The following is a 12,454-nucleotide window of genomic DNA, read 5'->3' on the forward strand; positions in this document are numbered from 1 at the left end:
TTGGATCAAATAAATGCAGGCTTGGTGGGCAGAAGAGAATTCTTAAAAAAAAAAACATTAAAAATCTTGCTTTACATTTAAAACTATTGGCTGGTAGTGTATAATATTAGTGTTAGAATATAATAAGTATTTTCTCTTTTTTTTTTATTATTACTTCAATTTACTTAAAATTGTTTTATTTCAGTTATTTGCCAAGGCAACATTTCTAATTTTTTTTAAGTTCACACTTTTAAGTTTTTCCATCTAATATTTACATTTGATTATATTTGTAATATTCAATTAAAAAAAATATTTTTTAATAATTTGTTAACAATAACAACACTGGATATACTGTGATTGGCTGATTATCCTGTCAACTACATAATGCCCGCCTACCAACTGTTCAGAAAATCCATAAGTGGTTAAACTGATGGAAAAAGATGGACTAATTACTGAGTTAACAACTCACCTACTTTCAGTCACATAGGCCTGCAAGCTATAATGAAGCTGAAATGACTTGAAATGATTTGTAAATGAGCCCTCATGCATCTGGAAGCATCTTCTCATCTCTGTTGCAGTCGAACATGGAGGTAGTTATTGGGATATTAATAGTTGATCAATACAAAACAAATCACCACCACTTCTTACCCTTGGCCCTTAGAGCTTTCTGGTCAGGAAAACAATTTTCAATTAAAAGTGAGTGTAAAGATAGTTGTCGAATCACTATAAACAAGGGGGGCTTTTTCCTGATATTTTGAGAAACATCTGGATATAACATAGAGAAGCAAGCAAAGAGAGAGACAAAGGAACTGGAATAGAAGTGACGTCTCAAAGCCATATGCCAATCAATAAATTATTCATGTGGGACAGAGTCTGGGACTCCCTCTCAATCACTGCGCAAACACTCACACACACACACACACACACACATACTCGCACACTTCTCTGCCTACAATGGGAAAAAAGACCTAGATTTATTTTCACACAACACTGACACATTCAGTCACACTCAGAGAGTGACGTCAGGGACAGACACCTGCTGCAGCGCAAAGCAGTTTACACACCACCTCTGACGTAATTCTCACTCTGCTAGTCTCAGAGATTTCTTTTAAAATATTTTGGCAATAAATTGCAAATTGCAGAGCAGAAATTGTAACATTTTGCTAATTTCGTGAATTCTCTGTAGCATCAAACTGTCTCAATTTTTATCAACACTGCAGAAAGTCAGTTGCTGAAGTTTATTAGCACATGTTCCTACATGCTCCAAATGTAAAATGATGAATGAAACTCAACTGAACCACCAAACAAACCAAAGCAACTGCATCTTTGTGATCTATACGAAGCTCCATGAAGAAAGAAAAGGGAGAAAGGAAGAAAGAAAGAATGACGCAGCAGGATTGGAAGAGGGGAATAGAAAAACCATTACAGCATCTTAAGTGAAGACTCCCCCATCTATATTTCATAACACCAAACAGCCACTAACATCAGACATCAGCAGCGAGGCTGGAAAGACTTCAGCCTACTATATACATAGCGGTATTCAATGAGCATAAAGAGCAATGGAATCCTACGTCCCATTTGGGCAATAATTGCTTTATGATGGTTTACTTTGGACTGATCCAACAGGGTCAGTAATAGTTCTGTTTTTATATTGCTCAAGGGATCTACGGCCTTGTTCTAGTGCAATTACGCCACATTTTGGTAGCAAAACGGGTTAAATAAAGGTCTTCAAATCCATTATGTATCATATATTTTGTTGATCAATCCCTTTATGATTGGTTAATGAGCAAACAGAGCCAAATAATCCAATAATGAACTGTACCAAGTTGAAAGTAGGGGGTTTGTAAACAGTGATGGTCCAAGCGTGTGGGCTGGACTGAATAAATGAACAAAGGAATGGATTATTGACTGGATATTTGGCATAACATCCTGCAGTGAAATTTAAAGCAAATGGGCACAAACCCAAGACTGCCCAATGGCACAATTGGTCTGAGAGTACTGTACGCTGTATTTTAAACCCACATTTCAATCGGAGTATTGAGTGGAGCACAAGACAATGCCCAGAGTAAAAGCCCCACTGATGACAACAAGAGCGATCATATTCCACACACACTGTCTGAATGAATGCATGGCTGTGGGGGAAGGGAGAAAGAGAGAGAGGTACAGATTGAGAGGAAAGGGAGGGCTGAGGTGAGGGAGTTCAATAAAATCTGTGGATTTTGTAGTGATACAAGACAGGTCAAGAATAATGGAACTGCACCAACCACGGAAATTATGTATTATTATCTGAGACCACTAGTAAAAAAGCTTCTATTTTGATTTTTTTTTTTTTTATTATTATTAATGCAACTTCATTTTTGAGAAAATTTTTGAAAATTTCAAGCTGTATGAACTCCATAAGTTTGTTCACATGGTCAATGTCTCACATTTACTTTCATTTGATTAGTGACTTGCATTAATCTTAAACATGATTTATAATCTTAAACTTTTTATTATTTAAATTATTTACATTTGTACTAAATACATAACATGTTATATGTAATATATAAATACATACAGTGTGTGTGTGTATGTGTGTGTGTGTGTGTGTATATATATATATATTCTCTCTCTCTCTTCATTTTATATTTAAACATTTTTGTTTATTTGGAGATTTGTTTTATATTTTTAATCCCAGATTTTCAACAGTGGTCTCAGACTAGACTAGACTATTAAAACTTAATAGAGTTTTAATTTATTGTATGCCATTACATTTATATAGTTTATGGTTATACAATAAATAAATACAGTTTTGTTTCATTTTTTAATTTTATTATTTAAATGTTTTTGTTTATTTGTGGATTTAAATTACATTTTTAAAACCCAGATCTTTAAGTGGTCTCAAACCAGACCCCACTGAGTGTTCTTAAAAATTCCATTATGATTATATACATTTTTATAAAGACTAGATAATTTAAATATTTAATTATTTTTATATTATTCTTATTGTATTATTTATTTATTTATAATTCAATTAGATTTTAAATATCAGCTCTACAACAGTGGGCTCAGACTGGACTCCACTGTGTGCTCTTAAAATTTCTTATGACATTATATTATATATTTTCAATAATAATAATAATTCTATTTTAATATTTTATTTATATATTATAATTTTTTGAATTTTGAGATTTAAATATGATTTTATATCCCAGGTTTTCAACAGTGGTCTCAGGCTGAACCCAACTGTAATTTTTCACTGCCATAGAACCAACCCGCGCACATTCAGTGGTGTGAAAAAGATCCTTTCCACCACATACCCCCTACCAAGGTCATACAAACCAGCTGTACATTTGATCAAATACAGTGGAAATGGCTGTGGTAGCCTTTACACACCAGCACAACCAACAGGGTCAGTAGGACATCCTATTCTCTGCCTCTCTGTCTACAGTAAGAACCATTAGAGGCAAGAACACCAGTGTGGCCACCACAATTCTCCATCAATAAGACACAATCATGGCTGCCACTTTAAATGTTTAGTGTCCACAAAGTAGCAAAAATTACTCGATTTGAGGTTTGAAAGCTGATGCTATGTGAGTGCTATATGTTTGGATATACAGTGGGTACGGAAAGTATTCAGACCCCCTTAAATTTTTCACTCTTTGTTATATTGCAGCCATTTGCTAAAATCATTCTTATGACGTTTACTAGAAAATGTTTTAAACTTTAAAAAAATGTACAGAGTCACAAAATTGCTTTAATAAACATTAAACATGATGTGATTGTATGACTGTCTTGTCAATTTTAGCACAATATTGCCTAATGACAGTAAAACAGTCAGATATTACATATTAGCATTGAAATTAATTGTGCGAGTAACATCACTATTAAATGTGTCAATTAATTCTTCAAATTTAAATTAAAGCTTCATGCTGTAATCATTCAAACATGCTTTGTTTGACTGAACAGCCAACCATTAGTACTACATTAGAGCACCATGTTCACATTCACAGTCCTCCAGCACATGTGAATAAGGTCCATTACAGCCGGACCACAGGCGAGGGGGATATGCAGGGACAATTCCCGTGACATGCCCACTACACCTAGCAAGCCTGCATGTTATAGTGATCTCATCGCTTTCAAAACAGCCTATTCTGCTGCTGTGAGTCTAATTGGAGAGAATCCTCAACCATTGTCTCAAGCGCATTACATCATGCCTGTCTTTGCCTCTCTCTCTCTCTCCCTCCCTCCCTCCTCTCTCTTTCATTTCTCTCTGTCAGTGTCTTCCATTGATCTATGCACCTTTTCCCTGTATGAGATATGAAAGATTATCATCAGTTCCCAAGAATACACATGCATTCATTCACTCACACATTCAATGATCTCTGTTACTACAACAATACCTTTCACATCTGTTGGAAGTTTCCTTTCACTAAAGAGGCATTTCTGAATCACCTTGAGAATGGTGCACAAAGAGTACTGTAATTTTACAAGTCGGAAACAATGACTGTTTCACTGTATTGTGTATGGGTTGTCTTATACTCACTATTCACTGTGCAATATCAATGACAGCTGCAATCTTAAGCGTGAGCGCACAGCTGCTCCAATCATCCGATTCACTACAAGGAAGCTTCACTGGCCAAAATCAGCACTGCTCCAGCGAAACCCGCATGGATGTCCACCGCTGGCATCCTCAGAAACGCGATACTGTCCCGTATATCGATGACATTTTGATTTCCAGATATGCCCATTAGTAATAAAATGGCACGTTAAGGATTCAGCGGCGAGAGCAGCGGTGGATGGTAGAGACCATTGTTCGAGAAAAGAGGGGGAGTTCGCTTCTGTCTTAAAGTTGCAGCTGTGCAATTTCCCAACGAATAGTAGGATCTCCACATTTACGCATGGACCTGTTTTGTTTATTTAACATTTAGGAAAATTCAAATATTTAGGAAACACCTTCTTAATGAGGTTACCCGACTCCATTAAAATGACTATTAAACATAAAACATTATGTAAATACGGCGAACGTGAATGTTTCAGTGCGTCTTCGCAAAAAATATTTTCGGACAAAAATCGACAAACCAGCATATGTTGAAATGGTTTCGGTTCACAAACACAAACCTTAGATTCTCGACAGCAATGGACAAATTTATAGTCAATATTATACAAATATATTAATAAAATAAAATAAATAGGCAGATAGAATTCTTGATAGAATTACGGACGGACGGACGGATAGATAGACAGATAGATAGACGGACGGACGGACGGACGGACGGAGAGATAGATAGATAGATAGATATATAGATAGATAGATAGATAGATAGATAGATAGATAGATAGATTCCGTTTCGTTTAATGAATCTACAGGTGGCAGGTAATGACTCTACTCCTTATGGCATGTCTGTCTGTCCGTCCGTCCGTCCGTCCGTCCGTCCATCCATCCATCTATCTATCTACTGCAGTAGGTGGCGACAGATGAACACTGTGTTTAAGAGAGTCATTGAATCGTTGACTCGTTTGAAGATTCACCAAAAAAAGGACATGCAACTCTTTCTCTATTGCCACTGTGGACTCACATAATTATTGGCTTTATTACTGTATATTTCATATTGTACATTTAATAAATCCTATTTTTAATTTTGATTTTGAATAGAGAAATAATCCCTTTGAAAGATTGTTGAATGGTTCGTGTGACTAAAATACAAAATTTACAGCCGAGACTGTAAAATGACATTTATGCCCTTGCAGTATGGAAAACATAAAATCAACGTAGAAAATTGTGTAACAAATATACTGACAAACCTCTCTTTATTCTCTCTCACTCAAGTAGCCACTGTGATTTCCTTTTAACAAATTTTATTGCATAAAAACTTTTTTGTATGCATAAAAAAAAACACATTTTAGCTTTACATAAATAAATAATAGCTAATGTTGTGAGTTCTCTGTAGAATCCAGCGGTCTCAATACTTTTTGTCCACTTTGCAGAAAATCTAATTTGCTGAAATTTATTAGCACAAAGCCTCTTGATAAAGTGTGGCTCTGGGGAGCACTGCACCACAGATCGTAAAGCACCACAGTATTAACAATTAAGCAAAATATGTTCAGTTAGGAGTTACTAACTACAGAAGGAAACAGACCCGAGTGCAACTAGAATATCCTTCCTTTGGACAGATGTTCAAGAAGCAGAATGACTATAGAGCTGCAGTGTGTGCAGGGTCAGTCCCGCAGGGGAGACCTGAGGCTGACGGGGCTGTCGCTGTCCATGGTGCTGCTCCAGAGAGAAGCCAAGCACTGCTGTCCACACTCATAACAGTGACAACGCTCAGCCCCAATAACATAAACCTGGCCATTTCAGTCATGTTTTAGAATACTTTCTCCTTTCCTAGATTAACGTGCAAAGACAACTATGAGTAAGCCAATCTTAAGCAGAGTGTAAACGCTGTCGCTCTTCAGCACTTTAAAACATTGCTTTGTTCATTTCAGCAGTCCAGCTTGTCAACTTCTAGCAAAACAATTCAACCAATAGTGAAACAATTATTTGTGCAATTGCATTTGTGCCGTAGAAATTGCACACTTCACCTTGTTTTATTAATCCACGTTCCTGGTCATATTATGCACAAGTCATCAATTCATGTAATCTAGCTGAGTAGGATCTTGGTTAATTTTAACCAATAGTCAAACAGCTTTTTAATTAGAAATGTGTCACATTATGGAAGTAAAATGGGTTGTGAAAGCCATTTCATGTTGATTTCAAGCGGTCTCTGTAGGAAGTCAGTGATCATTGTTGTGATGAGCTGAACTCCAGTGGAGAGGAACGAACTCCTCAGAGAGAGAGAGAGAGAGAGAGAGAGACATTAGAGCTGAGCTGTCTCTGAGGTGCACTGCCATTGTACATCAACAACACTGTGTTGTACTTCTCTCTTGGGTCGCTGGAAATAAATAGCTCACATAACATCTTTACATACAGTAATTCCCTCTTGCAGGAAGAATAAAATCTCAGTTAGACTTATTTTAAATGGCTTTATTTTTTTTATATTACGACTGTACTTATGCTGGAAACAATGCTGGGAAAAATAAGCGAATAAAAAGTTTGTTGTTGTTTTTTTATAAATTAAAACTTTTTTAAGCAAGGATGCATTAAACTGATCAAAAGTGACAATAAAGACAATAAAGTAATGTTACAAACTATTTCTGTTTCAAATAAATTCATGAATTCATCAAGAATCCTGAAAAATATACATCATGTTTTCCAAATAAATATTACGCAGCACAACTATTTTTAGCATTGACAACAATAAATATGATACTTAAACACTAAATCGGCATTTTACAATGATTTCTGAAGGATCATGTGACACTAATGACTGAAATAATGGCTGGTAAAGCTTCAGCTTTGCCAAGAATAAATTACATTTTAAAATATATTAACATAGAACATTTGGTTCACATTGTTATAATATTTACACAATTTGTTTACGGTACTTTACAGTATTTTTATCAAATAAATGCAGCCTTGGTGAGCATGGCTCCTTGCAATCTGAATGTGAATGGTAGAGTTATATATGCATCTCTTTTTGTGAAGAAAGAAGTTCATACAGGTTCAGAATGACATGAGGGTGATTAAATGACGGTGATTTATTAATTTAATCTCTTTAGGTTCTGCTCAAAATATTCAGCCTTTTGTATTGCTAATGCTAAAACAGAAAATCTTCCCCATGTGAATATTAATAAACATGGTAAATATTGCCACGCAGTCGCACATCAGGTCTAGTTTCGCCTGCTTTGAGTGTCTGGATTCTGCAGCAAGGTTTTTTTTTTTTTAAGATCAAAGGGAATGTGTTTTATCAAGCTTGACACTTACTCCAGCTTTACAAGCTCTTTTTAAGATTTCGCATTTGAGGCTGTATCGTGCTGTATCATCTGATTCCTGCTCAGCTTGACAAATTATTCCTTGCTGATTTCACACCAGTGACTCAGTTTAACGAAACAAAAATCGACATATGACTAGTGTGTGAGAGGAAAGAATAGATAAGCTCTTATGGTTTCCGTGAGGTCTGGAAAGGACATCTTTGTGTTTTGAATGCTTATGTTTGATGCAGTGAAGAGGAGCAGATGAACAAGACCGGCGTCTGAGAGCTGTTCAAGAGGGATTACGAGCCCCTACTTCCTGATAAACCATTTTATCTGTGCGCCATCCCAGCGGAGGCCACGTTATTACACTTTCTCAGGGTGTCTACTAACATGTAAACTCCTCATAAACCCATGTAGTAAAGCTGTTTACTGGCCTTCATCACAGTGATGGATATCGTAAGGTACATGGCAATAAAACTAGCTATTCAAAATTACAACAATAATAATCAGTGACATAAAAACTAGAGCTTGTCTTTTATTATTTGCATTTGTGTGAAAGTTTGATGGACGCTCTATATGGCTGCTCAAATGAGCTGTTAGATACATTCAGGTGATTTATTGTCCAATGCTTTAAACCTGGAGTGGAAAGGATTCATTCCGTTGTGGCTAACATAATCCAATTTTCTGGATTATAACATTAATATAAATCAACACTTGCAGTCTGCATAATAATCACATATGAAACATCATGATATCCTTCAGGGGGTAACATGGAAATTTTAGATGCTTGTTGAGTTAATATTTTGAACAAACCCTTAACCCTAAATATTAAACTTCAGTGTGTAACTCGTTCATGCAACAGATATTAAACATATCTCAAACCATGCATCCTTTTGAGCAGAGGTGTGCTATTATTTTTAATAAGTTATAGGACTTGTAATTTTCACCTGGAGATAAAAGTAATAATATATTTCCCTTACACCTTTGATGTAAGTGTATACACCACAACCTAAGCATTATTAATGTATATATATATATATGTATGTATGTATATGACCCTGGACCACAAAACCAGTCTTAAGTCGCTGGGGTATTTGTAGCAATAGCCAAAAATATATTTGTATGGGTGAAAATTATTGATTTTTCTTTTATGCCACGAATCATTAGGACATTAAGTAAAGATCATGTTCCATGAAGATATTTTGTAAATTTCCTACTGTAAATATATCAAAACTTAATTTTTGATTAGTAATATGCATTGCTAAGAACTTCATTTGGACAACTTTAAAGGCGATTTTCTCAATATTTAGATTTTTTTGCACCCTCAGATTCCAGATTTTCAAATAGTTGTATCTCGGCCAAATATTGTCCTATCATAACAAACCACACATCAATGGAAAGCTTATTTATTCAGTATAATGCATAAAAAAAATCTAAAATTCTAAAAATTGACCCGTATGACTGGTTTTGTGGTCCAGGGTCACACACACACACACACATATATATATATATATACAAATTGCATTTTAATGTGTTTTATAATAATAGATTGGGACAAAACTAAAAAATTAAACCAGATTTGTAAGCATGCTAATTGGTAATAAAGCTGTAGTTTTATAGTTGTATTTATTTATTTTATTTCTTAGTTCTTTAGTTTTATTTTAGTTGTGAATGATTGGAAGTTGGAATGTTAATGGTTCAGTCATAATGCACAAAAGACACTCACTTGTCACCATTAACTGGCGTAATGATGTTACAGTGCCTACAGAAAGAGCAACTAAATTAATAAGTGAATGAATCTTTTTTATTTGAACAGATTCAGACTGAGAAGAATCAAAATCCTCACCACTAACAGCTGTATGCATTAAATTGAAGGGTCTGATGCTAGCATACAGAACCCAGAAATAATTAATGTCAATGTGTCAGATGTGTCAATCTGGATAAAGTCTCCTGTTAAATGAATAAATATAAAAGCTAAAAACCACCTCAAGAACACCTCAGCAACCAAATAGCAACAAGCTTGTGGGATTATAAGAATGCAAGTCTATGATATTTCATCTGTTATTTCCATTTGTCCATTGGATGTGATTGCTGCCAGGGTGTTTAAATGTGCAAATAAACAACTGCCAAATCTGCTTTCATTCTCATATGCATTGATTAAAGAGTATCCATGCAGAAAATGCCCTTTCCACATCTTTACTCACACAAGATATGAATCACAACAGAACAGCATTAGATCTATAACAAAAATCCTCTTTGACTATAAGCATTTAGAAATGAAGTTTTTAAAAAAAATCTCTTATGGAATCTCCTATGGAATTTTCCTTCTCTTTTCTAAATAGCAGCTCCTTCCACCATGAACATTTACATATCAAACACAGAAAGTCTGCTCATTTATCTCCACCTGTGTTTTTTCTTCATTTTTGTAGGACTTAGTTGCCAAAGCACTGATGGGATTCCCTAACTAACAGAAAATGGGAGCAAACTCAAACCGTATGGGAATTCAAACAGATTGGCCCCATTCAGCTGGGAGCTAATTGGACTTTGGCGTAACAAAAGACACTGGCTTCAGACTGGATGGGGATCTCAGTTCTCCCGGCTGGAAACTTGCACAGCTCTCTCTGTTTTTAACCATGCACTTAACTTCTTTTGAAGAAACAGCTTGAGCTGTCTAATAAAACAAATAGAAATATGCTCAGAGTGTGCAGCCCCTGCAGTTAAGGTAAATATGAGCACATGGAAAAAGGAAAAAATCAGGGGCCTCATTTATAAAACACACGTACGATCGGATTCGATCCTAAATTCCATGGATTTGATCCTATTTCAAAAGTGAGGAACAAATTGGGATTTATAAAGGCTGAAACTGACATGAAAATGTTCTTTCTGGCAGTCGTTTACAAGTAATTCAATTAATTCAACTTGAAGATATAAAGACAAATAGGCAATCATAATATGCATTAATATAATTATATGCGCAAATCAAATGAGCAGTGTTTTAATTAAGTGCTCTGTGATAATTACATAACTGAAATTAATTCATTTATAAATGATTTCCTGAAAATAATAATAATTATGATGATGATTAAAATAATATATGCCTACACATGGATTTCCTTGCCTATTGATGATGAGTAATGTAGTTTTTCTAAACCATAAAAAGATATCTGTGCATTTTGTAGGAGGAGTTAAAGCGCTTGTACACATAGCTCTTGTATTTAAGATGAACTGCGATTTATATAGCGATGCATTTAGAGACATTTTTTGCGCATATGGTTATATAATTCATTCCCATTTTGGAAACTGTCACATGTTCAGATTTTATAAATGAGGCCCCTGATTTGAAACAAGAGTGCTTAGAACCACACCTGATTTATTTTCAAACTAATGCATCAAATGTAAAATTACATTATTTAGGTTACGTTTTATTGGTTGATATGAGTGGTCTTGGATTTTATGCTGCCACCTATTGGTGTGCAACATCACAAAAAAGCATTATAAAAGTATTCAGAGGTTTTGTTTTTTTTTTTCCTTTTTCCAAAAGTTTATAACAGATTTTTCTAGGCCACAAATAGGAAGGACCATGGGAGTCTCATTATTTTGTCAAAAATACTATTTCTTTCTTTCTGCAAAAAACTTTTAAGTTGGAAAGAAATATTTCTACACCTTTAAAAAACATAAAGATGCCATATCATTTCAGTTTCTCCAGAACACCGCAAACAAACAACATTCGAATCTGTCCTCCCACCATGTTATTTGGTAAACAAACTTTAAAAGTCTCCTCCAAGTCTGAGACAGGACTCTACAAACAAAATTGTCCCTAAAGCCCAATGCACTGTTACGACGATACATCAGACCTTCCAAACATCTTGATTCAAAGACAGATAGTCACCAGCCTCAAAACAAACCAGCCTCTATCTCGCTACTTTCACAATATTTGTGACATGAATAAAACATTCCACATCTTGAGTGTCCAGATATGATGTATATCTTCAATCTGTGTGAGGTGTTTTTTACAGCGTAACCTGTGGGGACTGTGCTTGCCAGAAGAATCTGCCGAGCTCAGAGGCATTTTAATGCTAAAGATCAAGAAAAATCCCTTTTTGGGGATATCAGTCTGCAGACAGATGAGGTGTTTGCATGTATAGAAACGTGTGCAGCAAATGCGGGTTTTAAACTGACCAAATAGATGACTGAACCATGCAAGACCTGAACAATATTGTCTCAGATATTCTACAGACAACATTAACTTTATCAGAGATAAAATGCTGCATATCTTCTTATGCTGAAGGCATTCCTAGTTTCCCAGCATTGTGTTTATCCATCTTGGCATGACGAGAATGTAAATGAGAAGATGTGCCGCTTATTGCTTAGAGTCCACTTGAAAGTATGGCTGTCATACTCTTAGTAACATTGGTTGCTAATAGGGAATGCACGATATTAGATTTTTGCAGATATGCCAATATTTTTCAAATAATTTTTGCCGATAGCCGATGCCGATACCGATATATATTTCCTTTTGTTTTGAAACAACACCAAATCTCCCCTGTGCAGAAATTCTAAACAAATTATTTAAAATATTGGTTAGTTTTGAGCAAACACATACTTGTTTGAACCAATAAACATTATTAAAGTTCTTTTTTTT

At 35.2% G+C, this 12,454-nt stretch overlaps 1 protein-coding gene across 2 annotated transcripts in view; it reads right to left on the reverse strand.

Moving 5' to 3' along the window:
• LOC107694182 (liprin-alpha-2-like) overlaps positions 1 to 4,746 on the reverse strand; it is a 188,530-nt gene extending 183,784 nt beyond the window's left edge. For both annotated transcript variants that reach the window (XM_016493813.1, XM_016493810.1), the window contains exon 1: positions 4,505 to 4,746. The gene's annotated coding sequence lies outside the window, so the exon portion shown is untranslated. The remainder of the gene's footprint in view (positions 1 to 4,504) is intronic.
• Positions 4,747 to 12,454: the final 7,708 nt, after the last annotated feature.

The sequence above is a fragment of the Sinocyclocheilus anshuiensis genome, unplaced genomic scaffold (assembly GCF_001515605.1).
Source record: "Sinocyclocheilus anshuiensis isolate Anshui unplaced genomic scaffold, SAMN03320099.WGS_v1.1 scaffold1003, whole genome shotgun sequence".
Classification (NCBI taxonomy): domain Eukaryota; kingdom Metazoa; phylum Chordata; class Actinopteri; order Cypriniformes; family Cyprinidae; genus Sinocyclocheilus; species Sinocyclocheilus anshuiensis.